We start from the raw sequence: 17,929 nt of genomic DNA on the forward strand, positions 1-17,929 counted from the left end.
CTGTAATGTCAGAACTCTGACTTCACGGTATCGTTCATCTAGAACCGGTATCTCATGCCAGCACGCATAAGCTGTCCCTAGGCCACCACACAAATGGAGAACAGCCATTGTAATTACAGACATTGAAAATGTATGCTCTGTATTTTATCAAGTTTATATGCTAAAATAGATTTGCCAATATGAAAGTAATGGGAACAAGTAGCTTCCTGTGATGAGCACCTGAAAATTTTCCGCTTGCTACTTTTACCATCCATCTCTGAAGCACTAACAAGTCAATTTTGCTTCTTCCCTGCGTTTTCCTGCTCGCCCATCCCACCCCTGCTCATGTCTTCTTCCCCCCAGCTCCTATAATAAGAACAAAACAATGTAGACAGCTGAACTGCTTCAATCTTTCATGCAGAAAAAGGCAATCCATGCAGGGAACCATCTTCTACCCATCTAAGAGATATATTTAGCCACAGTGCTGTAACATTCAGTGGATCTATAGCTGTACAGATAAATGAACAATCATGCATCCACCTACATTCATCAGATATTTCTGCAGTTTTAAGACTGAGCAATAAATGCAATTACATAGCAATTTGGCTTAAGGTATAGAGTCTACTAACGGAAGATTTTGCTTCTCTACATACCCGCACTACATACTACAGAACTTCTTGCCCTAACCCCTCTTTAACCCAGATTGCTAGATAGGCCCTTCACTTGGCATCAAATTTACATCTGTTAGGTTGTATTTTCAAAATCTCAAATGATTTAGGAATATAATCCTATTTCCAAAAGCAATTCAGGCTCTTACAAGCTAGTTTCATTGATTTTTAATAAGAACTACATTCATATCTCACATTATTTAAAAAGATCGGGCTTCAGTCTGCTACTCATTTTGGTACTTTCAATTTTTTTTTTCTGGGCCAATTTAACTCTTAAGTACATATTTAAATATCAAATATACGGCACACACTTTCCTCCTAGCATATGTAAGCCATAATGAGAAAATCAGATAAACAGCTTTGCCCCAAGTTACTGCTTTAGTCATTCACTGCAAAGGCCCCTCTACAGCTTTATGCCAGCTTCTGAAACTGAAGCTGTAGAGTCCAGGTTTGCCTGGACTCTCCACTCTTCTGAGACTGAAGTTCTGGAGTTCAGGTTTGCCATACAGCAATAAATTTTAGTATCATAAGCACTCCTTTCAAACAGCTTCTCATGTGCTGGAGGTAGTGTGTATGATGTAACCATTCCTAGTGTGGTTTCTTGAGCACAGGACTGGACTTTCAAGTCCAAGATGACCTGTTTTTCAAGGCTGGGATTCAAAATGTTACTGTATTTCTAATTAGCTTTCATCTAAGCATACAGATCCAAATTCTATTCTCAGAGATGCTGATGCACTTTAGAGGAAATTAATCAGTCACTTATTCCAGATTTCCAGTAGAATCCCAACAGCAAAAGTTGGCCCATATTTAGTTAATGACCTGGAAACTATTTTTCAAGGGATAATTTTGTGGTCAACTCTGTATCTCCCTCTAGTGGCAGAGGATATTAAACAAATGAAGCACAAAGCAGACCTTGTAACAGATGGCACATTGATGTATTATCGCACCTACTTCTTCCAGGCAAATTGCTACCTGGCATCAAGGCCAGCTGTAAATCCTACTGTTACTTTTTGGGAGTACGTAATAAGAAGAGAATCAGGGATTGCATATAACCAAAATCCCTGTCTAGTTCCTCTGCCAGTATGTGGCATATTCATACAGCCACATGTAGTTTCTCCATGCTTGCCTACATCGCAGCTCTGCTAGTGGCAGGGAGTTTGCACTGTTTTGCTTTCCTCTTCAGGGAAAGGCACAGAACAATTCACCCATTATCAGCTGATTTATGAGCACAGGGCTTGCTGCTAGCTCCTCTGGTTTCAATTTCAAACTTGATGACAAACTTTCAAGCCTGAATCAGAGATTCAGGAATGTGGCAGGCTCCACACACTAGCCTGACTTGCAGCTTTTTCAGCTTTGGCACAATTTGAGTCTGCAGCTAGCTACGTTATAATGAATACTTAAAAACAAATTCCTAACAAGAGAAGAAGCAGATGGCGTTGAGAGAGAACAATTTACAAGTGATGAACAGGCTCTTCCATTTCTGACAAACAAAACTTTGCCTAGCAGCAATGCACTGAATCCTATGAATTCTGGCTTTGAGAGATTCCTCCTTCTTAATTAGAAACCCCAAGGAACATTCTTCTGAAATACATATCTCTTCTCTCTGCTTGCCCCAATCTATATCTGAACACGTTACATATAGACTTATTCTGTGTGATCATGTCTCCATCCACAGGCCAATGCAAAAGCCTCCTGAAAGCCTACTGCCAGGTCAGCTTTTTTAAAAAAAAAAAAAAAAACAACTGTCCTTTATCTCTGCCTTAGGGTTGTGTAAAGTCCCAGGGTTTAATTTTCACTAGAAACCACCATGACGGGTAGATAGGTGTTCCTATTATTACACTCAGAAGCATATGTTAACCAGAACAGATGAGCTTCTTTCAGTAATTGCAGAATTTGATGTTCAACAGTGTGTGGGATGTCTTTCGATATCTTCAAGAAGTGAAGTCTGTGGATCACGGCATACTGGTATGTGTCCTAGGGCATGCTTCTGAAGTGGGAGAAATCTTCTGTCACTTAGCCTTCTGATCATGGAAATTGTCCCTTTATTAAGAAATAAACCATTAAGTCAACTTCCTAGGGCCACAATGTTTTGTTCCCACAAATGTTCCCAAGACAATTTTGCTCCACAGAAAAAATGACGTTGCTAGGGTAGCCTAGTACCCTAAAGAACATTGGAAAAAGGAGAAAAGTATACTAAATATAACATAAGAGGGACATAGACATGTCTTTCGAGAGAGAGAAAAGTTTTATATTTTAAAGCAAAATATTTCCTTTAGCGCTGAGTTGCTGAGTAGACACAGTCTTTTTATTTTGCTTTTTGCAAAGCCAGTATTTCCACTACCGGTAAGTGAATCTGGGTACCTATAACTGAAAAGGGTTTTTCTGTTTTTTGTTTTGTTTGTTCAGTTTTGGCGTTGTTTTTTTGGTTTTAGAAAGGTATATCAAAATCAAGAAAATTTAGAATGTCTCTCATTGGACAACTAGCAGCTGAAGCTTCAAAAATCATTTGGCATGTTTGAACATTTTATCTAGGATGAACTTTCTCAATATCTTCCAACATAGGCTTGAACTCATTATATTTTCTAATGAATTAGGGTAACTGTCATAGAAATCCTAACATTGTGTTCTGTCCTAATGTTCCCTTTCTGTAGACAGATGGGCACTCTATAACCATGTAAAGTCTTCTTGTGGAAATAAACAGGAGCTTTGAATATCTCTGTGGATATCTCTGTACTTTTCCCTTTATTCCCTACTCATTCCTAATACACATGCTCTGACATTCATGGCCCACATTTTTTTATGCCGTTATTCTCTGCTTTTATTTGGTTTGGGTTTGTTTTTAATGAGGTGAACTTTGCACAGCCCAACTCCAGCTCCTATAAAATCTGTGTCTTAAATGGCCAGATTTAGAGATTTTGTATGAAGGAAAAAAAGCCCAAGACTAACCACACAGCTGTACTTAGAAACAGATGTTTTATCCCCTTTAAACTGAACTAATGAGGACAGCAGTATGGATCAGATAGGCCAGATTTAGGAAAACTTCTGTCTCGATTTTGAATCTGGAATTATGGCTTGCAGAAAAGATCGGTGATTTCACATAGGAGCACGGGAAACAGGTGGCAAATCCACTCATGATGAAAATTTGCACTACTGCACTAACTTCAAGGCTCTTCCCCTTTGCAACCCAGCCCATCTCCCTATCAGCTTAAATTCTATTCACTTAACTCACATGAGCATCCCATGTGCACAGGCCAGATACTCAGTTCACATGAACTGCCATAATGCTATTGAAATCTATCTATTTACAACAGTTGAGGATTTGGCCCTGTGTCTGCTTTGCATTTAGCAGGTATGAAAGGCCTCTAAATCACTCTTCTGAAGGCTTCTGTAGGACAGAAAGCAGACCAATCATCTAGGATCAGATGCAGTGAAAATTGTAAGCTCTGATGGAAGTTTGGCTACATGTAAACATTTTGAAATTGATTTTGCATGTCAATGTGGTCTTAAAATATAAAGTGTTTTCTGCTGCTGGTTCAGAAACAGATAAGGTTTTTAAGACCATTGCTTCTCTGCCCAATCTCGCTCCCATCAAAGTCACTGGGAGCTTTGCCATGACTTCAGAGAGAGGAGGAAGAAGACCTTTGTAATCATGATTTGGCTCCCACACTGGAAAAATGCATTAGTGATGGCTTTCCATACAAAAGATGCATCAGATTTTCCCTCTGACTCCTAGTCTAAATTCTCTAAAAAAATTATTCAGGATTTGTCTTTCTAAATTCTTCTTCCGTTTGCACCCTTGCAGTACAGAACGAGTCCCTTGTACTAAGCCATGACAGCAAAACAGAATCTGCTGCTGTATAAGGCTTCGTGAGACACAGTCATTACACGCAAAGGAAACTGGGGCTAGTGGGGCCCTAGTTTCCCTAAGGACTACCATAATATAAATTATTAATAATAAAAATAAACATTGGCTAGCTGGAACTTCTCTTCTTTTCATTCCCCTAGAGCTTATTTTTGTCATGGAATTAGCTAAATAAAGCCCATTTGAAAGAATGCTTAATTGCAAACCATCCAAACAAAACAAAATTGAAATAATTGGATCTTATATATTATACACTCAAAGTGGATGGCTTGGGAAATAGCTGAAAGAATATTGTATATTAGAATACATATGGTGAAATCAGTAGTTAAGCAAAATGCAGTCTAAACCAGATTATGTTTACTTTTAAACTAGAAATTCAAGCTTTGTCAGTCTGACTCTGCTTAGAAAATACCTTGTATTATTTGAAGTCTAAACAGAATTACAACATCACTCTTTTAAAGGAGCAAAACCAGGGGAGTCAAACTTGTGGACTTCTGGATAGAGTTTGCCCAGGAAAGATCACGATGATCTACAATGACTATTATTCCATTACTTAAATCTATCTAAATCTCCTCTACTCTTAAATCTATTTCAGCTTGGAAAAGACAGGTTAGCAAAGACTACTATCTCAACAGATTATTCTAATACAGCTTATTTTCCTGGAAGTTGGCTATGGACAGCTCACAAACAGTTCTGACAGCAGCTCTCAAAAGGAGAGCAGTAGTGCCTTCTACCTGAATAAGTGATTGCGAGTTCACATCTGCCTTAGCCTTCATAAAGTCCCTTTTTTCTTATCCCTTTGTTCTAGATACTTAATTCAAACATTTCACAGTCTGGTAACACAAAGTATCTGTTTTGGCATGTGAAAACTCCCTTTTGATATTCATTAGAAGTTGAGACAGTTATAACACTTTTTCTTAAGGCAAAAATATTTCTAGCAAGGCCTGAAAATATCTTTAATGTGATTGCAACTTGTAAACAAGCAAAAAATACATTTATTTCTATATTACAAAGAGGCAAAAAAAAGGGCACAAACTCTTTCTCCTCTTTTAAAAGCAGATAAATGATAACAAAAATCATATAGTATTAATAATTTTGAAAATTAAAAAACTGTAAAATAATTTCTCTTTGGAGGACCACTGTTTGGTGTGACATTAAATCAGGCTAGTGGTAAGCAATGAAAGTGCAATGCCTAATCAGCCACATGTTTACTTTCCCGCTTATCAATAACTGACATTAACAAGACTTCTGCCAGAGATAATAAATTCCTGGAAGTGTCAGGCTCTTCCAGCTCTTCTAGCTCACCCAGCCTAAGCACAAGAGAGTTACTCATTACTCACTGAAAAACAGAAAAAAGAAAAAAGGCAGAAATAACTGGAAGTACTAAGCAGAAGTTGCTCAGTAGCAGAATTGGTTGAGATCAAACCACTTCAACGTTTAGGCCAAAAGTTAATCTAATTTTAAAGTCCCTTGAAATGTTATGGATATCGTCAACAAACACAGCAAGAGTCACTTATGAAAATGACTTTCAGTTTTGTGCACAAAAAAATCAATAGGATTTCTGTCTCAAACTTCTTCAAAGACTGTGAACTCAACTCTTTGTTCCCCGAGGACTCCAAGCTCTTACTGCAACTAGCAGTCACATCTGTTTAGTGTTTAATATTTTTCACCATCATAAAGAGTTTTTCTTAGACCTTGGACTGGTTTACTCTATATCTATGCTTAAGTACAATAACAAAACTCCCACAGAAGAGAGAACTGAGTTCTTTTGCCAGCATAGTTCTACCCCCTCCCCAAAAGACGCTGGCAATCCTGGCAAAAGGGTCTCTCCAAGGGAGAGGCCCTCTCAGAAGGGCTCTCTCCAAGTATTTTGCCAGCATAGCTAAATCTTTAGGGGTCCCATTTTTAACACTCCTCTTAGCACTCATAGCTATGCCAGAAACTTTGTAACAAAGATCTTCCCTACAGCTATACAAGAAAGTTTTGTTGCTCTAATACAACTAGAGTAGTTTTGAAAGGTATTAGTACTCTGTAGATAATGTAAAACAATCCTTCAAGGTGAACACCTTCTGGCTATATCTATACTACCAGCATCTCACTGCTATCAGAATATTAGTATTATTTACTACAAAAATACTCCTAGAGTGAATGGAGCAACCTGGCAAGGCTATGCTTTCCATCAGCATAGTTAAAATCATTCTTCATGCTTAAAATAGTCAGTTCTAGTACATGCCCAATTTTACTGTGTAATATAACTGCTTTTGTACTTGCATGTTTTGCTAATGCTGCCAGGTTGGTCAGAGATTTACACAGTCCTTACCCAACTTAGGTATGAGGGCAGGAATCTGTAACATAGACAGACTTAACAGTTGTAGAGAAGGGCTTATATTTATGTCACTTAAGATACTATAAGCACTTTGCTAGTGCAGATGTACTGCTATAATATATCCACTCTTCTGCATCAGGAAAAGGAATAAATTATATTAGCATACAACATTGCAATACCAATATACAGCAGGCTACGTTATTTAAAAAAAAAAGCATCAGCTAAGTCAAAGTCATAACAGTACCACATTTAACTGCAGAACAGAGTTTAGTATGGCTAGAAGGCAAACGCAGAACAATTACAATTCTCAGTGTAAGTCCTTCATGCCTCATGAAACAAGAATTATTTTTGTGATGTAACTTGACGTAGTTTATGTTATCCAGACTCTAGTACTTACCTAGAAGCCAATTATACTTGCGACCAATCTTGCAGAATAGGATTGTGCCACTTCACAGAACAGGGCCTTCTGTAAGAAAGGTCTCTTAGTTCCCTTTCAACAGGGATTGCGTGAACTGTAATGCCAGCCTGCACTGTGGCTCAAGAGTGTGAAGAGCTGTAACTCAAAACCGATATAGCAAAAGACTCGAGGTGTCAGTCAGTTAGCTATGTCTACCAGTCCTTAATTCATCATCTCCTATTGGCCTAATAGGACAAGGACAAAGAGTCACCTTCAGAATGTGGTATGTGGAAAAATGACAGCCAGGCTTGCATTAGGTTAATATCTACTAGAGCTGCAAAGAGATCTAACACAAAGACGAATGGCGAAATGCATAGTCCATACTCAAATAGCAGTTGCTTGGTTGGTAATTTAGGGAATCCTGGTGATTGATGAGATCGCCAGCAAATAGCTATAAATTTTAGGACAACACACAAGGAAAACAGTTAAGTATCACACTATTGTGATGACTCCAATGATATCAAAGGGCTCACGCTACATGTGTACTGACCTCCTTTTCGAGCATCAGCCAGGCAGGATTTGAGAAAGCTACAGTCATCATGCATCTCACTAGATGAACCTGAGATGAAAGCAGCAAAGTGTCCATACGGCTGAAAGGTACTATAACACAACAGTGATATGCCTTCCTGTTAATGAAGAATCAAGCCTGGCTGGAGAGGCAGTAGATAGAACAGTATGTCCCTGTGATGTTCTGCATCCCTTGGCAATTTTCACACCCTTGCAGTGTGACCCTCTAACCATCAGTACACAAACCATTGATCTTATGAACTCACATTTGTGATCCTCTACAGAATCATCACTGAGAACATACAGACCAGAGAATACACTAGCAGAAAATCACTCGGGTGATCTTCAAAATTCAGAAATGACCATTCAGGTACAAAATATACACACTGACAGGTGAGCCAAACAACAGACAAATCCAGAATTAAATATTCAGAATTGTTCCCTGACACAGTTAGACCAGCGATGACACAGTGCATTCAATACTGTAACGGCAAAATGTAATTTTGCGCCATAGGACTTGTTTTGCTCAAGAGATATTTCACAGTACTGCGACATGTTTCCTGTACTGCCGAAGATAACCTGACAATTGTAGGTCTTAATATAATTGCTCATTGCTTTAAATGAAACTAAAAACAGAGTCAAATTCATACACATAAGGAGAAAAGGCTCATGATGTACTCTTGTTACTACAGCTCTGGAGATAACAAGCTGGGCTGGGCAGATGCAGACATTATGTCTGGACTGCGGATTTACCAGAAGATGTAGAATACGTTCTTATCCCAGGCTTTCTTCTTTAGAACTCCTGAGCCTTACACTTGTGTTTAAGTTCTTGAAAAACCCAAACTCAAACAGTTTTGAAATCCTTTTCACTGCTGCTTACTTGTTTTGAACTTCTAATGTTTGTTTGCAGGCAGCTGGGATGCCTGCACTGATTTTCTAAGATTATTTAAATTCTTCTTTATTTGTTAACAAATTATGTTGGTTGCACAACCCACGGGCATGTGATCACTTCAGCAAAAGGGTGGGGCACAGCTTAGCCCCAGTGGAAGTAAGACTAAGATTCAATGGCTTCAGAGAGTTACAAAATCTATAGCTCTATTGTTTCAGTGGGAGTTCACGTAATTAAAGTAACATTTGCCATCTGCTTTCTACACAGAGGACTGTCTTGAAAAGTGTCCACATCTTCAAGATCACTATGCGGGTTCCACTTCAGACTTTGAATAACAAAAGCCTAGTGATAGATTTTCAAAAAGTTTGGGCAGATACTAATGTACCGAACACATGAACAAGGCACACAATAATGCCCAGTTAGGCTATGTCTATACAACAAAGATACAGTTATGTTAAAGCTGTGATGTTAGCGATGTAATTAAACCAAAGCAATTTTGAACATGATCAAACATCTGTCACTTTTAACTGCACGTTTCGTTTATCTTCCATTGTAAAAAAAAGCAGGTATTAAATAGATAGGAATCAGTTCATCTTCACAACTGCAGAAAAGCCTGAGAACTTTCTGTACAGATCAAGTATTAGGCACATTTTCACATACAATTACTCGATTTGTACACGCTATTGTAATAATTGCTCAAATAACTTCGTGTGCATTTGGAATACCTGTGTGCGTCAAATGGTTTTGCAAATTCTGGCCCACTATTTTGACTTTACAGAAAACTCTTTTCGTAAAATTTCAATTTTACAAAATAGAATGCAAACATTGCCGAAATTCAGTGCATAGATATACTGAACGTTACTTGTATTGTGCTTTTCCTGCACTAATAGAAATGTAAACTTATTCACGCTAAGACTAAACAGTAAAGCGTAAGACTTTTAAGCACATTGAGCACTTGGGATTGCTTCCCTCTTTGATTAGCTGCTGAGCCCCGTGTTGGAGAGCTATTTTTCCCTCTTCTAGTCTGTGGCAATTTAAATAATAAAACAGAAGTTATGTAAGTGCAGAGAATTATGGAAAAAAAAGTAAGTGGAAAGTACGTATTTTTTAAAAGCACTTAAATAACTCAAGTGCAGCTGAAGTGACATTATTCAGACTTTCCAATTTTATTCAGTACTGGATTGAAACCAAGTACAGGAAATTTCAGACCCAGAGGACAGTGTTTTAGAAAATTATAGGCACCTAATCTAGAAATTTACAATAAAAAGATTTAATTATAATGTCTGTCTGGGAAAGTTCTGCCACCTAAAGAAAGACTAACGTACCAAACAAAACAAATAATTTGTTCTGTGAAATGAAAGGCACGTGAACTAATTAAGAGGATGTTTGAACCAGCTTGCAGACATAAGGACCAATTCAGCTCCAAAGAGCACCCAAACCAGAAATCTAGATTCAAACATCTGTAGTCCTCTTGGGGAATATGGATGCAGATTCAGATCCAAACTTTACACTGAAAGTTCGTTTCTAACCTGTACAGACACAAGCTTTAGGCCCAACTCCGCATTCCTTCCACACCCAAAATTGGAGTTCAGCCTGAATAAGGAATGTAGGGGAGAAACGAATTTCTTATCTTTATGGCAGATCTTACGTGGTGATCTACATACCTCTGAACCTGCCAGAACTCAAATGTGTGACACTATGCAGTCTAATTCCAAAACTGACATACTCCAAACTATTACTCTTATAGGACACTTAAAATAACGCAGAACTATTTCCATAAGCATAAATAACTCCAGTATACATGGATATAGTCTGATAATTCTGTTACTAGCAAATTACAATAATTGAAAAGAAAATTGACAGTTATTGAAAATAACACTAAAAATTTTAAAATTTCACAGAAGAGGAAATACATAAATCAATAAATTAAAGGCAGCTCCTGGGCATAACATTATATGTCCATTATCTTCCAAAATCACAGGGTAGTGTTATGCACAAAGAGGCATCTGATGATAACATTTTTCCATTACTTCAAAAAGTCACGAACTTCACCCGGACTTTTTGGTCAGGGAAATGCAGTGACATTTCCTTTAGCTACCCAGCCAGCAGAGTTTCAAAACTTGCAGGGGAAAAAGACCTTCCAAATGCATGAATGACAAAGAACTGTGGAAACAAATAAGTCTTTTTATGTAGATGTTGGCCTTTATTTAAAAGCTTCACAAAATTTTCGGTCAGGTTTATACAGCCCCGTAACGTTAGTTACAGATGTGATATTTTATGATATGTCTATAATAAAACTGAAATCCTGATGCAGATACATTTATATCAACAGAAGAGTATTTCTGTTAATTTAATTTTTTTTTTCAAAAATCAGCATAAGAGAAAAACTCTTCTTGCAAATACAGGAAGTATCTACATCTGGAGAGTTTCTGATAGAAATAACACAAGTGCCAACCCATTCTGCTGTATTTCTGGCCTTCCTGGCTATTTTGCTTGTTATTCTACCCCAACCAGTATGCACAACTGTAGGAAAAAGATTCTCTTCTGTGGTCATAAAAGCCAATAGGGGATATTAAGGTAATTTATGTTGCATTTTGTTCAGACGAATATATTCACAATATCTGAAAAAAAGGATATGTTGAATAGAGTACCCTGTGGCAATTACTCAGAGAAAAGGAAATGCTAGCTACAGTCAAGGGCTTTGGCTGCTTTAAGCCTTCAAATGCAAGATTAAATCAAAATATTTCCTATATACATTCCCTTTTTTCATCAGCATGTCAACTGCAGCAAGTAAGAATGTGCTATTAACCCTCAGCATCAAAATCTGGGATAATTTTATATAGTCAAATATTTTTCCTTACTTTCACAGAGACAACTGTTACTTGAAATGGTTTCCAAAGCCGGTTGCAAGTAGAGCTAAGTAAATCAGCTAGCACACCGCACACTTCTCAAGGAAAAAGTTTCTAAAAATGAGTCAGGATTTAATACAAATGTCTCTGAGTTATGTAACTCATGCCCATAACAGAATATTTTTCAATTTCCAATCCTGTGTAGAGAATTTTAAAATGCTAACAGATGTATAAAACAAAAAAGTAAAATTCTCTCTTATTCTCTCCTGCGTACGCATGTAGCACGCACAGAAACTAATGACAGGCTCTAAGACATGAATAGTGCTTTTACATTTTCCACTAGAAAGACGATTCACTTGCAAGTCTTTTTCCCTTTAAATTGTTTCTGTGGCAACACATCTGGTGCTATAATTCTGGGCCAGAACATTAACTATCCTGAAAGAAGAAAGTTATGTTGTTGTTCTGGCCTGCAAGAATGTGAGGCAGAGAAAGATCTGCAAATACATGCAATCATATAACCTTTCTTGCCTTCATAGGCACACAGAATATTAGCTATCGATCCTTGTGCACAGCTTAAAATGGCAGGTTTAAAAAGGTTTCTAGAACTGTTAGAGAAAATAGTTGTGGTGAGTGCACTTTTTATGAGCCAGTTCTTTCTTTCTTTCCTTCTTTCTTTCCTTCTTTCTTTCTTTTTTAACCAAATGGTAAGTGCTTTGTTCCTACCAGATGAACAAAAGTGAGGAAAGAATTAAGCTAAGAGGAATGAGGTTCCTTTCCTAATTATAAATGTAACTATCCCCACATAATGGAGAAAACCTGATAACTGACTTCTTATCATCTTCCCAGTGTTACCTAAACATTACTGTATTATCACCATTTTACGGACGAGGTATGTCAGGCCAAAATGTATGAAGAATCTGCTAAATCTGTGTGCCTCTACTATTATTTGCCCATATTGAAACATGCAGTCATTGGCTCTCTGAGACATTGAAGACCAATTGATCTTACTGGCCTTACCTGAAATTATAGCTACCTACTGATGCTTAACTTCATGTCTTGGACAGCTCAGCTCAAGCACACCAACATTCTGAGGATTTGTAGTCTGAAAAACTGAGTTGTGGAGAAAGGAGAAAGAAGAACGGGAACAAAATCCTATAGCCCCAGTTCAGCTTGCTAAGTTAACAAACGAACAATTTCTTAAACCACTAATAACCCTGAAAAGTCAGTCTGAAATCTTGAAGTCTTATTATATAACTACAAGCCAATGTAAGTTATTAGGGGTGCTTTAGAGTGCAGTTAAGGCTGACACATCAAGATATAAACTCTACAGTGGATCTTAACTCATGATGCAAGGGCCAGAGCGGTTTGCAAGGGCTAATGAATCCTCATATTTCTGCCTGGAACAGCAGGACTTAAAAAATAAGGACAATGGATTTTTGCTACTCAGTCAAACAGACTAAGGATGAATTCATGGAAAGAACATATCTGATGAATTTAAAAGTACCATTGATATAGTTATTTTTGCAATAATAATTGCATTTTAAATTCCCCATGAAACAGATTTTATTATTTAATTTGAAACAGCTAAATTCAATTCTAGATCAGTTACATAAAAATTGGTTTGCTAACTGCACTTACAGTATTTTCTGTATTAGTGACAAAGAAAACAAGATCATCTTGGTGTTCCGATTTGTTAAATTACTAATGATTAAATGCATGGATGGGCTGAAAATCACTCTTTTCCCCTAAAATGTTGGATTGAAATGATCTTTTCAGGCACTCTGTCTTTGAAGACATATTAGTTTAAAGCAATCTGTGCTTAGGGAGAATAAACTGGCAACAGAAATGGAAAAGTTAGAAAAAGTGGATAAAAAATTACATTTCAGAAATAGGCCTATATGTCCCTCTTGTACTACTGGAGGCGCCACCTTAAGATCAGAACTAAACCCCAGACCCTGAGCACTTGTAGTCGTTAAAAGCTGGCTGATGTTCTTTGCAAGACCTGCTGTCTATGTCATTTTGGATTGTCACCAGCCAGTCATCATCCAAAACATAATCCTGGCCAATAACATTCTGGATATTTCAACTCTATCTGTTCCCCTTCTCTCAGCCTTTTGGCTACGATCAAATATGTATATTAAACTAATATTAAACCTACTATTTTACATAAAATATCTCTTTCCCTTCCAATTCGCCCTTTCTATTTATTCTATCCAAACCGCATAATTAACAACTTTCCTGAGGCCTTTCCCACTGCCTTGCTTTATTATGTATATCTTTCTATACCCAGAACTTCTGTTTCGTCCTGGTGCACCATAATTCCACATTGTCACTCTTCAAGCCCTTGAAACAAAAACACATTTTAATCATAATTTTGTCGCTCCTAGTAGACTGAATCTGGTTTCCCTTTTTAGCCACAAAGACCCGACTCCATTTATCAGGGTCTTTATAAGGAGGTGAGATTCTGTATTTGCAAAGGAATTAGCTTTGGGAGGGAACAGAGTGATGCTGATGGATCTGCTATTACGTGGTTCTATCTCCCTGTGTAAGTTGTTCCCAAGGAACTTGGGGCTACAGCGAATATTGCAAAGCAACTCTACTGCTGCTCTTTGTCTTGATGGAAGGAAATCACTTGGTCCTTATACTACCCCTTAGGGAATAACATTACATAATTCACAGTTTGGTATATAGTTCCCAGATCTTGGCTCTGTGCTGTTAACAGAAATACCACTGCTTCACTTCAGTTATTAACTGACTCGAGCGGACCACGGGATAGAGGTGCAGGACCTGTCATCCCAAGGAAGCCTTTCAATTCCTCTGAACGGCATCCAGACTCTAACGGGAAAAAAAATTTTATGGAGCTAGTTGTTGATTACCGTATTACGTGTTGTATCTCTGTCAAGTTTCTCACTAGACCTAGGGCATAAAGTGGGCTTGATCTGCCAGCAGTTCCATCCCATTCTGGCAGGTTTCATGCAGTTTTTCCTCTACTACATATAGTGCTCATGTCATTCACTCTGCAGAATTCAGAGCAGCAATACAGTAACGATAAACTGCGCTAGATACGAACACAACGGAGAGGAAGTTCTTAAGATTAACGTTCCCCTAGGCACCACATCTTTCTGAGACATCTCTCTCCAGTCAACGTGAAATATTCCCTCAGATATTCTACTCTTACAAATGATCCTCTTCTGCACTTGTTATAACAGTCTTTTGAAAAAGAGTATTTAATGCCCCTCATTAATAAGTGTAGTTCCATTTTACCGCTGTGAAAACATAGCTGGAGATGGATTAAGTCTTGTTTCTAACCAAGGAAATGACAGAATCAGGAGTCTTGAGCATCAGTGCCGTACTCTGACTCTGGTTCAATACTCTCATGCTTAAGAAACATGTAACCTTATTTTCCACATTCCTTCAAGTTTCTTTGGTTGATGAACAACTCAATTTCCATATGGCCCTACTTACTTAGAATGCTTTTAAAAAGAGAAGCTAAACTTTGTCTGGAGCAAAATGGCGCTGAGCTGTGACCCAAAACCCCAATCCACATTTATGAGCAAATAAAATTGCATCTCTGCACAGTCACAAAGAGTTAACTAAAACACAACCAGCCCATACAAGGACACCTCCAAAACACAAACCCCATGGGATGGCAAAAGCATTCTCCCAGTCCTCCTACTTTTCCACCTGACCCAGCCAGGCATTCACCTCCTAGGGGGTTCCTGGGTGCTTCCTGACGTGAACGCGTTCACCCCTGGATAAAAAGCACTTCTTTGCGCCCGTGCACCCTCTATGGGAATATGAGCATCCTTTGCTGCTTGCATATTTACGGATGCATGGAGACTCCTAAGGAGCCTACCCCCCCTATAGGCGACACCCACCCCCGAGCGCCTCCTCGCAGCTCTGCCCTACCGGTGCGCTGACGGTCCCGGCCGGCTGCCCCGCGTGCCCCGCACACCCCCCTCTCGCCGGCGGCGCCCGGGCCCGCAGCTCTCGCCGCCGGGCGCTGCGGCTGCCCCGGCCGCGCTCCGCCGGCGCGCAGCGGGGCGGGCCGCCGCGCTCGCCGCCCGCAGCCGCTGCCGGCCCCCGGCGCCCCGCGGATCGCACCTGGGAGTCTGCTGCGGGATCCGCTCCGCTCCCGGTGCGTCCTGCCGGCGACAGGGAGGCGCGGGCCCGCCGAGCGGCTCCGCTCCGCTCCGCACCGCTCCCGCCGGCGCCCGCAGGCTCGGCCCGCCGGCAGGGCCGCGATAGCCGCCGCTTATCGCCGCTGCCCGTCACCCAGCTGGGCTCCGCTTCCAGGAAGCCGCGGCTCCGCACTGCTTGTTTGCCGCTGGATGCAGCTCGCCCTGTCCCGCTCGCTGCCTCCCTCCCTCTGATCCCCCTCATCCTGGCAGGGGGGCTGGGAAAGTGCAGCGAGGCTCCAGCACATGCCGAGCTTGCGGTCACGGCCCGGACCCTCTGCTATTAATCAGGGAGCATCCCAAGCGCCCCCTTGTTTGCTCCAGCTGTTTACTCCAGGCCCCACCGCGCCGCAGGGCAATGACAAACGCGCTGCACACGAGGGGACACCCACCCCCGCTCTCCCGTTTATTCCTCCCTTCCTCCTCCCTTCCCCCCCCCCCACTCTTACCCGTACTTCACTTCTCAGCCATTTCCTCCCGTGCCCAGATTCCCTCCCTTCCCATTTTCCCCATCTACTGCTCACTCCTCCTCTCCCCTCCCCTTCTTCCCTCAGACAGCTCCCCCTTACCCCACTCCCGCTCCCTTCACTATCCCTTTTAAGACCCTCTCCTCCTACACCCCCTAGTCCTTCCCTAGTCCTCATCTTTCTGCTATTGCCCTCTTCCATTTTCCATCCTACCCTCCCCTAGGGTTTGACCTCTGTTTTTCAAGAGGAGTGATCTGCTCTGTCCTTTGTTCTTTGTTAACTAAAACCTGCTTCAAGCCCTTTCTGCTGCACCCACTACTGACCTCCTTGTTGCTTCTTCAGGTAGACACTGTCTCTTGAGAATGGCCTGCCTTCCACTAGTTCTCTAGGCACTTTGCAGATAGCCCTGTCAAAAAGACGTGAATTTGTGATGTGGAAAGCAGGCTGAGATCCTCCCAAGCTCCCCACCTCACCATACAAACCCGTATGCACAATCACACCTCTTTTCTTTTGAACAATGCCTTGCCAGGCCTTTTATAAACAATAAAGCACCAATGTGTTCCCTTCTTGGGCACGTCACCCTGGGTGACACTTATGTCCCAGCTTTGGAATCCCTTCTCCACCTTCACCTATGGTTTTTTAGAACAGTTGCCCCATAAACCTAGGCAAGTTGATTCACTGACACCACAGGAAGCTAGGCACTCCCTGGAAGGAAAAGGAGTTGACTGCATGGAAGTTGGACATGCTCTTCAGACAGATAACTTCATTACCAATAGCATTCGCTCCCCCTTTGGCCATCTTCAGCAATACCTAGGACACATATCAGACTCTTCCACCCCATCTCAGGAGCGTAAAACACAAACTAAGATTCTCAAAGCATCAAATGACCAGTGATCCTATTCAAGAATATATTAGGGCAGAGCTATCTGTTTTCTTCTAAGTTCTTTATGAAGTTGATTAGGATTTGTATTTTTCTGCGTACATGCTTAAAAGAAAATCTTGAAAGATGCAGGGGAAGCTCTCGCACAGCTGAATGTAGAAGTCATTAAGAAGGTGCATGAGGGAATTGACACACATGAATGTGAGAGCAATATAAGACAAAAACAGATGGGCTGGTGGTGTGGGTTGAGCAAACAACTGAAGCACTTGGGGTTTCATTTAAATTAAAAAGAACAGTGCTGAGATGCAAATAAAACCAGGTCTGGTACCTGATCTTGAAACTGGCAAGTACTTAGAAGCTTGAAAAAGACAATGGTGACACACCATGGAAAAGAATAGTAACAAATTACTATTTCCCAGCATTTCTAACCAGATGAATTGCAAGGAGATGCAAATATCTGTATATTACATATTCTATTATTTTAACTGTTCTCTTGATTCTCCTAGTATTTGGGAGTTTTATGATCGATCACACCGACTGCTTGAGGAGACATCCCTTGGCAAATACGACTGCAGCAGTTCAAGATGCAAGAAGCTCCATTACATGCCCTGCCTCTCTGCTAGGGTTTACCAGCCTTGTGGGAGAGTCAGCAAAGCTGGATGTGTGCTTCAGTCTCAGACCTACCTGTGCAAACTGTATCAGATCGGCTCATATGGCACAGGACGGTGCTAACACGTGGACTGCGAGCTGCAGCAGCTTAAGCATGGATTCATGCCTCAGTGTGCCAACCCCATACCAGGGTGGAGTGCACAGGGGCTGTTTTAAACCAACTTAACTGGATTAGCAGAAGGACATTTGTCAGAACAC

At 40.4% G+C, this 17,929-nt stretch overlaps 1 protein-coding gene across 15 annotated transcripts in view; it reads right to left on the reverse strand.

The window, feature by feature from the left end:
• Window positions 1-16,583, reverse strand: part of RIPOR3 (RIPOR family member 3) — a 53,959-nt gene extending 37,376 nt beyond the window's left edge. For 3 of the 15 annotated variants that reach the window (XM_068912473.1, XM_068912476.1, XM_068912462.1), the window contains exon 1: window positions 15,642-15,903. The gene's annotated coding sequence lies outside the window, so the exon portion shown is untranslated. Of the gene's footprint in view, window positions 1-7,232; window positions 7,478-7,782; window positions 7,852-15,641; window positions 16,118-16,164; window positions 16,225-16,505 lie in introns of those variants that run through there. The other 12 variants (XM_068912474.1, XM_068912465.1, XM_068912467.1 and 9 more) reach the window with 11 other exon arrangements.
• Window positions 16,584-17,929: the final 1,346 nt, after the last annotated feature.

Source organism: Struthio camelus, chromosome 18 (assembly GCF_040807025.1).
Source record: "Struthio camelus isolate bStrCam1 chromosome 18, bStrCam1.hap1, whole genome shotgun sequence".
Classification (NCBI taxonomy): Eukaryota; Metazoa; Chordata; class Aves; order Struthioniformes; family Struthionidae; genus Struthio; species Struthio camelus.